This window comes from Procambarus clarkii, chromosome 40 (assembly GCF_040958095.1).
Source record: "Procambarus clarkii isolate CNS0578487 chromosome 40, FALCON_Pclarkii_2.0, whole genome shotgun sequence".
In the NCBI taxonomy this organism is placed as follows: domain Eukaryota; kingdom Metazoa; phylum Arthropoda; class Malacostraca; order Decapoda; family Cambaridae; genus Procambarus; species Procambarus clarkii.
The window spans coordinates 9,400,219-9,410,218 of record NC_091189.1 but is presented as its reverse complement, the minus strand read 5'-3'; the positions used below and the strand labels follow the sequence as shown (position 1 = coordinate 9,410,218).

At 54.9% G+C, this 10,000-nt stretch overlaps 1 protein-coding gene across 3 annotated transcripts in view; it reads left to right on the top strand.

The window, feature by feature from the left end:
- LOC123758108 (uro-adherence factor A-like) overlaps positions 1-10,000 on the top strand; it is a 364,530-nt gene that overhangs the window by 268,540 nt on the left and 85,990 nt on the right. The gene's annotated exons all lie outside the window — the stretch shown is intronic.

The window sequence follows — 10,000 nt, the reverse complement described above, 5'->3', positions numbered from 1 at the left end:
CCTCACTGTTCACACCCTAGTCACCCTACCCTCGTCCTGCTGCATTCTTGTCACCCTTCCCTCATTTTGCTCTACTGGAAGTGCACTCTTCTCTGGTCCTCGTGGCCTCGGCCCTGGCACCATGAGTCAAGGAACTAATAGAGCAAGTGTAACTCGGAAATAAGCCATAGTGGCCAGAATACTGTTGGGATATAGACATATCTGGTGCCTTTCTCTAACCCCAAATGTCGAATGCATCATGTGTCAACTTTGTGAAAGTGACGAATACACCACGTGTCAACTTTATGAAAGTGTCGGATACACCACGTGTCAACTTTATGAAAGTGTCGGATACACCACGTGTCAACTTTATGAAAGTGTCGAATACACCACGTGTCAACTTTATGAAAGTGTCGAATACACCACGTGTCAACTTTGTGAAAGTGTCGAATACACCACGTGTCAACTTTATGAAAATGTCGAATACACCACGTGTCAACTTTATGAAAATGTCGAATACACCACGTGTCAACTTTGTGAAAGAGAAAACATGCATTGTGAAGAGTTGTAACCTTGTAACCTTTAACATTGAGTTGAGTGCAACACCACAATGTGAAATTCGTTTGACAACACTCCGTTGCTTGTCTGAAACTGAAGAATATCTGTTGGAAGTCTTCATTATCGAGCGCTTAACAATTGCATCTTATTAATGGGACGCAAATAGCAGGTTGCTGCTGAGGGGAAGACAATGATGGGGACCTGGAGGGTGTGTGGAGCAACACGGCGCCTCCCTGCACGGTACAGGACCACAGCTACCACCAGGGAGAGAGAGAGAGAGAGAGAGAGAGAGAGAGAGAGAGAGAGAGAGAGAGAGAGAGAGAGAGAGAGAGAGAGAGAGAGAGAGAGAGAGAGAGAGAGAGAGAGAGAGAGAGAGAGAGAGAGAGAGAGAGAGAGAGAGAGAGAGAGAGAGAGAGAGAGAGAGAGAGAGAGAGAGAGAGAGAGAGAGAGAGAAAGAGAGAAAGAGAGAAAGAGAGAAAGAAAGAGAGAAAGAGAGAAAGAAAGAGAGAAAGAGAGAGAGAGAGAGAGAGAGAGAGAGAGAGAGAGAGAGAGAGAGAGAGAGAGAGAGAGAGAGAGAGAAAGAGAGAAAGAGAGAAAGAAAGAGAGAGAGAGAGAGATTAAAAGAAGGGAGTGAGAATGAAAGGGGACAATAAGAATCACTAAGAATCACGGGGTGAAACAAGTGAAACGAGATCAGGGAGGAAGAAGCAAAGATGGAAGAGAAAGGGATATTGGGACATCCTTCCACTCAGGCCTCTTCATAGGCCTTGACTTTTATCTACGCGGACTTAGGCCTCCACTCTCACCTGCACAAATTTGGCAGGTAAACGTTTCACCGCTTGTGACCTCTAGTTTAGCGGAACGAGGATGACTCTTAATGATCGCTACGAAATTTAAAGAATGTGTAAGGTTATGTTCTTAATTTTCGCGAAGAAAGAACAGCCCCCTTAAATTGTGAGTCGTCGGCCGTGCCAGATACGCGTGACTAATTGGGATATGGTGGGAGTTTGTCCCAGCATCTGTCCCTACTCCCCCCTCCTCCCTCCATCCCAGCCTCCGTCCCACCTCCCGCTTCCCCAGACCTGCGCAAGATGCAAGATGCACTTGCAAGATCATAACACAGAGCACACCACCTGCAACACCACCTGCGCTCCGCTAATATTCACGTGCCCCTGACAGCTGCGGTAATTGATAACCGAGTCATAGTCTTCAAGAAAAGTTGAGCCCCAGAGGTGGTTGTGAGCGAGGAGATCATTACCCGCGATGACTGCGTAAGACTGGCTCTAGTGTGGCCAGGCACTTACCAGAAGGGCAAAGCAGCTACTGCAATCTGCAAGAGAAACATAGTGGAGTAGACAAGGAGGACAATGCCGGCCTCTTATCAATTGAAAGTAGGATAAGAAACACCTGGAATAGATTGAAGCTGCAAACTAATGGTGAGGACATATCTGTTACCCTGTACGGGTGATCATCAAGTGCAATCCATCGAAAGAAGTCGTGCAAGCCAACTGCATCCACAACTTCAAGGTCGGAATTCAAATGTGAGTGAAATTACATTGAGGGAGTGCCCCTCCGAGTGAAAGTAGGAGGGGGGCATATACTGAGATAGATCTCACTTCCCAGTGGTCACTATTAGGTCAGCTCTATTACATAAGCAACACTACCACCACCACCATCATCCTGCTCCTTACGTAACACTTAAGGAGTTCCTCCCCCTCCCCCCTCCCCCTCCCCCTCCCCCAGTATATCCACACATGACCTTGTTGAAATCAATTTCGATCCCGAATCCAGCGGAGATAAGCGTCCTTACTTAGGCTGATTCCGGGGGCAGGTAACTACTAAAGACCTGTTTATAAAAATACTTATAATTATGGGTTGTGTTATCTGCGTCATCGAGTTAACTACAGCTCATATAATGGCCATAGTTAGTGCGGCGCCACCTAGCTCGCTCTCACAATTATCTGGTATGATTCACATCATTAATTGTCCATTGATTACGCCTCGTGGAGTCGTAATGGGTTCAGCAGCGGGGTGTACCCATCTTAAGATATTTTGTGTCACCAGAACCTATTAAGTCTTCCATTATCTTACTATTATTCCATTATCTTATTATTCCTCAATCTGCAATAGTGATGGACAGGGTAGAGGAGGGTATGGATAGTAGAAGAACGGTGGAATAGTGACGGAGGAGTGAGGGCTGGAATAGTGGGGAGGGAAGAGGATAGTGAGGGATGGTTGGAATAATCATGAAGGATAGAACAATGATGAAGGGAGGTGATAAAGGATATCAAAGCCGGAGATAACCATCTTTATCTATATGGTACCTATCTTAAGGGTTTACGGCACTAACAACACCTGTAGGAAGGCCTGTAGGCCTATATTGCTGCAGGCCTGAGTGAAAACGTCAAAGGTCGCTAATACACTTCGGCTGTTGTGTATATTTTTCTTACCAATTATAGTTATCATCTTGTATGGTTCTCCGCCTTGTTCTGCTGGCACCATTCTGCTCTGCTTGTTTAACAGTCCCCGTGACACAGTGGTAAAACACTGGCTGGTGCGTCGCGAGTTTTGGCCTGGGTTCGTATCCTGGCCAGGGAGGATTGACCGGGCGTCAATCCTTAACAGCAGCCTCTGTTCACCCAGCAGTGAATGGTTGCCTGGTTGTTAAAAGATTTAGCTGGTCGTATTCCGGGAGACAATTAGGATTAAGGACTTGTCCGAGACGCTATGCGTGCTGGTGGCTGTACAAGAATGTCAGAACTTGTATATATAAATCAGTAAATACATATATACTGTAAATACAAAAACCATTCAATGAGTACTTTCCAATAAGAGAATAGACATGTCACTGTTACAGGTGTATCAGGTATATCCGTCGTGGAAATAAATTCCCTTGAGAGTACTTCAAGGTATACACAAAGAGATCACACTAACCCGACATATCAATGAGAAAATCAACCGGAGCACTGAGGTGACTTGAACCCGCGATCTGGGTACTTACTCCCAGCCGCGCACCTTAACCCCTGTACCACCACATGGCGTATTCTAACTCCAGGTATATTCCAGGTAGACTGGGCTCCAGGCAGGCCCGAGGGCGACCACAGGTGGCGCCTCTACCCACCGGAAATGCCAAGACCCTTCAGTTAAAAATATCACATTAAGACGACATTGAAAATACAAACTTTGCTTCGCTGTAGGGCAGTGCTCAGCGCAGTCACCTCACGACCCAATAGTTCCGGGTTCGATTCCCGGGCAGAAAGTGACGTTTGGACACATTCCTCAACCACTTGGGCTGGACGGTAGAGCGACGGTCTCGCTTCATGCAGGTCGGCGTTCAATCCCCAACCGTCCAAGTGGTTGGGCACCGTTCCTACCCCCCCCCCGTTCCATCCCACATCCTTATCCTGACCCTTTCCAAGTGCTATATAGTCGTAATGGCTTGGCACTTTCCCTGATTGTTCCCTTCCCTTCCCTTCCTCATAACTGATGTTTCTGGTCACCTAGCAGTAAATAGGTCCGCGGGAGTTAGGCAGCTGTTGTGGGTTGCATACTGGAGGGAGGTCAGTCGTTGACCTTTGGGGGAGGGGGGACAAGGACCTCTTGCCTAATAGGCTTCCAGTCCATGGCCCTAGGAAACCTATTTGGTCGCTCTTGTTCGACCCTGTGACTCTGTATATCTGTGTATAATGAGTTTAAAGGTATATTAATGTTAATCGTGTTTAAGGCAAGAAGCCCTGTACCCTGGTGTACAGGGCCTCAGGGTGTAGGGTGTACAGGCCCTCAGGGTGTAGGGTGTACAAGCCCTCAGGGTGTAGGGTGTATAGGGCCTCAGGGTGTAGGGTGTACAGGGCCTCAGGGTGTAGGGTGTATAGGGCCTTAGGGTGTAGGGTGTACAGGGCCTCAGGGTGTAGGGTGTACAGGGCCTCAGGGTGTAGGGTGTACAGGGCCTCAGGGTGTAGGGTGTACAGGGCCTCAGGGTGTAGGGTGTACAGGGCCTCAGGGTGTAGGGTGTACAGGCCCTCAGGGTGTAGGGTGTATAGGGCCTCAGGGTGTAGGGTATACAGGGCCTCAGGGTGTAGGGTGTACAGGGCCTCAGGGTGTAAGGTGTACAGGGCCTCAGGGTGTAGGGTGTACAGGGCCTCAGGGTGTAGGGTGTACAGGCCCTCAGGGTGTAGGGTGTACAGGGTCTCAGGGTGTAGGGTGTACAGGGCCTCAGGGTGTAGGGTGTACAGGGCCTCAGGGTGTAGGGTGTACAGGGCCTCAGGGTGTAGGGTGTACAGGCCCTCAGGGTGTAGGGTGTACAGGCCCTCAGGGTGTAGGGTATACAGGCCCTCAGGGTGTAGGGTGTACAGGCCCTCAGGGTGTAGGGTGTACAGGCCCTCAGGGTGTAGGGTATACAGGGCCTCAGGGTGTAGGGTGTACAGGCCCTCAGGGTGTACAGGGTCCCAGAGTGTAGGGTGTACAGGGCCTCAGGGTGTAGGGTGTACAGGGCCTCAGGGTGTACAGGGCCTCAGAGTGTAGGGTGTACAGGGCCTCAGGGTGTAGGGTGTACAGGGCCTCAGGGTGTAGGGTGTACAGGACCTCAGGGTGTAGGGTGTACAGGGCCTCAGAGTGTAGGGTGTACAGGGCCTCAGGGTGTAGGGTGTACAGGCCCTCAGGGTGTACAGGCCCTCAGGGTGTAGGGTGTACAGGGTCTCAGAGTGTAGGGTGTACAGGGCCTCAGGGTGTAGGGTGTACAGGTCCTCAGGGTGTACAGGGCCTCAGGGTGTAGGGTGTACAGGGCCTCAGAGTGTAGGGTGTACAGGGCCTCAGGGTGTAGGGTGTACAGGTCCTCAGGGTGTACAGGCCCTCAGGGTGTAGGGTGTACAGGGTCTCAGAGTGTAGGGTGTACAGGGCCTCAGGGTGTAGGGTGTACAGGTCCTCAGGGTGTACAGGGCCTCAGGGTGTAGGGTGTACAGGGCCTCAGGGTGTAGGGTGTACAGGACCTCAGGGTGTAGGGTGTACAGGGCCTCAGGGTGTAGGGTGTACAGGTCCTCAGGGTGTACAGGGCCTCAGAGTGTAGGGTGTACAGGGCCTCAGGGTGTACAGGGCCTCAGGGTGTAGGGTGTACAGGGCCTCAGGGTGTAGGGTGTACAGGGCCTCAGGGTGTACAGGCCCTCAGGGTGTAGGGTGTACAGGTCCTCAGGGTGTAGGGTGTACAGGCCCTCAGGGTGTAGGGTGTACAGGTCCTCAGGGTGTACAGGTCCTCAGGGTGTACAGGTCCTCAGGGTGTACAGGCCCTCAGGGTGTAGGGTGTACAGGTCCTCAGGGTGTACAGGCCCTCAGGGTGTACAGGTCCTCAGGGTGTACAGGCCCTCAGGGTGTTCCCTCGTTCATAGGCGTGTCTTTCATGGTGTACTGATAATTGTATTTGTTTATATTGCTAGATATTTAAAGGTGTTTTTAACACCTCGCGATAATTAGGCTGTTTTGATAAATTATTGTTCTGCCTGAAGCGCCTAATATATCTTCCGCGTGTTTTTGTTATTGTTGGTAGTGGTAGGGTGGTTGGTGGGTCGTCGTGGGTGGCATGGGTGGGTCGTCGTGGGTGGCATGGGTGGGTCGTCGTGGGTGGCATGGGTGGGTCGTCGTGGGTGGGTCGTCGTGGGTGGCATGGGTGGGTCGTCGTGGGTGGCATGGGTGGGTCGTCGTGGGTGGGATGGGTGGGTCGTCGTGGGTGGCATGGGTGGGTCGTCGTGGGTGGCATGGGTGGGTCGTCGTGGGTGGCATGGGTGGGTCGTCGTGGGTGGCATGGGTGGGTCGTCGTGGGTGGCATGGGTGGGTCGTCGTGGGTGGCATGGGTGTGACGTCGTGGGTGGCACGGGTGGGTCGTCGTGGGTGGCATAAGTGAGTCGTCGTGGGTGGCATGGGTGGGTCGTCGTGGGTGGCATGGGTGGGTCGTCGTGGGTGGCATGGGTAGGGTCGTCGTGGGTCGTCGTGGGTGGCATGGGTAGGGTCGTCGTGGGTCGTCGTGGGTGGCATGGGTAGGGTCGTCGTGGGTGGCATGGGTAGGGTCGTCGTGGGTGGCATGGGTGGGTCGTCGTGGGTGGCATGGGTAGGGTCGTCGTGGGTGGCATGGGTGGGTCGTCGTGGGTGGCATGGGTAGTGTCGTCGTGGGTGGCATGGGTGGGTCGTCGTGGGTGGCATGGGTAGGGTCGTCGTGGGTGGCATGGGTGGGTCGTCGTGGGTGGCATGGGTGGGTCGTCGTGGGTGGCATGGGTGTGACGTCGTGGGTGGCATGGGTAGGCTCGTCGTGGGTGGCATGGGTAGGGTCGTGGGTGGCATGGGTAGGGTCGTCGTGGGTGGCATGGGTAGGGTCGTCGTGGGTGGCATGGGTGGGGTCGTCGTGGGTGGCATGGGTGGGTCGTCGTGGTGGGATGGGTGGGACGTCGTGGGTGGCATGGGTGGGTTGTCGTGGGTGGCATGGGTGGGTCGTCGTGGGTGGAATGGGTGGAACGTCGTGGGTGGCATGGGTGGGTCGTCGTGGGTGGCATGGGTGGGACGTCGTGGGTGGCATGGGTGGGTCGTCGTGGGTGGCATGGGTGGGTCGTCGTGGGTGGCATGGGTGGGTCGTCGTGGGTGGCTATGGGTAGGGTCGTCGTGGGTGGCATGGGTGGGTCGTCGTGGGTGGCATGGGTGGGTCGTCGTGGGTGGCATGTGTGAGTCGTCGTGGGTGGCATGGGTAGGTCGTTCGTGGGTGGCATGGGTGGGTCGTCGTGGGTGGCATGGGTGGGGTCGTCGTGGGTGGCATGAGTAGGTCGTCGTGGGTGGCATGGGTGGGTCGTCGTGGGTGGCATGGGTGAGTCGTCGTGGGTGGCATGGGTGGGTCGTCGTGGGTTGCATGGGTGAGTCGTCATGGGTGGCATGGGTAGGTCGTCGTGGGTGGCATGGGTGGGTCGTCGTGGGTGGCATGGGTGGGACGTCGTGGGTGGCATGGGTGGGTCGTCGTGGGTGGCATGGGTAGGTCGTCGTGGGTGGCATGGGTGTGACGTCGTGGGTGGCACGGGTGGGTCGTCGTGGGTGGCACGGGTGGGTCGTCGTGGGTGGCATGGGTGGGTCGTCGTGGGTAGCATGGGTGGGTCGTCGTGGGTGGCATGTGTGTGACGTCTTGGTGGCATGGGTGTGACGTCGTGGTGGCATGGGTGGGTCGTCGTGGGTGGCATGGGTGGGTCGTCGTGGGTGGCATTTGTGTGACGTCGTGGGTGGCAATGGGTGGGGCGTCGTGGGTGGCATGGGTAGGTCGTCGTGGGTGGCATGGGTGGGTCGTTCGTGGGTGGCATGGGTGGGTCGTCGTGGGTGGCATGGGTGGGTCGTCGTGGGTGGCATGGGTGTGACGTCGTGGGTGGCATGGTGGGTCGTCGTGGGTGACATGGGTGTGACGTCGTGGTGGCATGGGTGGGTCGTCGTGGGTGGCATGGGTGGGACGTCGTGGGTGGCATGGGTGGGTCGTCGTGGGTGGGCATGGGTAGGTCGTCGTGGGTGGCATGGGTTGTGACGTCGTGGGTGGCACGGGTGGGTCGTCGTGGGTGGCATGGTGGTTCGTCGTGGGTGGCATGGGTGTGGGTCGTCGTGGGTGGCATGGGTGGGTCGTCGTGGGTGGCATGGGTGTGGGTCGTCATGGGTGGCATGGGTGGTTCGTCGTGGGTGGCATGGGTGTGGGTCGTCGTGGGTGGCATGGGTGGGTCGTCGTGGGTGGCATGGGTGTGGGTCGTCGTGGGTGGCATGGGTGGGTCGTCGTGGGTGGCATGGGTGGGTCGTCGTGGGTGGCATGGGTGTGACGTCGTGGGTGGCATGGGTGGGTCGTCGTGGGTGGCATGGGTGGGTCGTCGTGGGTGGCATGGGTGGGTCGTCGTGGGTGGCATGGGTGGGGTCGTCGTGGGTGGCATGGGTGGGTCGTCGTGGGTGGCATGGGTGTGGGTCGTCGTGGGTGGCATGGGTGGGTCGTCGTGGGTGGCATGGGTGTGGGTCGTCGTGGGTGGCATGTGTGTGACGTCGTGGGTGGCATGGGTGGGTCGTCGTGGGTGGCATGGGTGGGTCGTCGTGGGTGGCATGGGTGGGTCGTCGTGGGTGGCATGGTCTTAATAACGAGAGTGTTGGGACATCTCCCCCGTCTCCGCCACCCCCCCCCCCCCACACACATACACATCTACCATCCCCTATCCTCAGGCAGTCTCCTCTGTCCTCTCCCTCCACGCCCTCTCTCTCTCCTTCCCTCCTCCTCTACACCTCCCTATCACCCCTCAAATCCACTGTGGCGCCTCCCTCTCTCTCTCTACTCATTATTTTCATTCTAATGTACCCACGGAGGGCTAATTTATTGGCCAGCGTCACTCATCCTGTGAGTGAACATACCGTTGTTGTTGTTGTTGTTTAAGATTCAGCTACTGGGAACCAAAAGTTCCAAGTAGCACGGGCTATGGTGAACCCGTAGTGGACTTACCTGGCACAGGAGTGGGCACGATAGCGGGTGAACATACCGCCATAGCAGCATTTATATAACAACCTCCTGAAGGGGAGGTAGAAATAGCCTAAGCTACCCTATCCCTTTGAGATGTATTTTTCCTTGTCTCAATTAACATACTTGAACTTGAACTTGAACAACCTCCTCTCCCCTCATCAACAGGAACAAGTCACATGGTTGTTCATCGTGTCACTTGTACCCAGACGCAGCTGCCTCTAACTGCCTCAAGTGAACAGACTGTCAAACAAGGAATTAACATCTTACGACTCTCAAGTTTACGTTATCTTGCGGGCGCGAAGTGGGAGGGGGGGGGGACCTTTTAAGGACAGTATCTATATTTTGACTAAAACCCCAAAAAGGTCTTTCCTGACCCAAATAATGTGAGGGTTATATTATATCTCCTGGACGGCCGCAGTCTCTCAGGTTCAGACGGTGTCCTTCGCTCATGTTGCAAATTCTTGCAACTTTGGTCTTCAGGTGTTGTTTCCATCCCCCCTCCCCCCCCTTTCAATCTTCATTGATACTTGTATCCGAGACGAATTATTGCAATTGCGGATCCTCTCCATCGGCCTCCTTTTCATCCATAATGGATGAGGTTGATGGGCGTGACGGCATTGTACTGGCTAAGAGATCCGCTGACTTGCTCTTCAGACTACGGACCAGGAGGGCCTGGTCAGACCACCGCCGGGCCGCAGGGACCTTGGCCCTCACAACCACCAACAGGTAGACAGTTGTCACTGCGTCACCTGCATGTTCGGGGAGGTTGGTGGGGGGAATTGTGGTGAATGTAGGGGGATAAGGGGGTTCTTGGGAGACTGTGGGTTGTGTTAGAGGTTAGGGGGTTGTGGTAAAGGTTGGGGGGTTGTGGTAGAGGTTGGAAGGGGGTTGTGGTAGAGGTGGATGGGTTTGTGGTAGAGGGGGTGGTTGTGGTAGATGTAAGGAGGTTGTGGTAGAGGTAGGGGG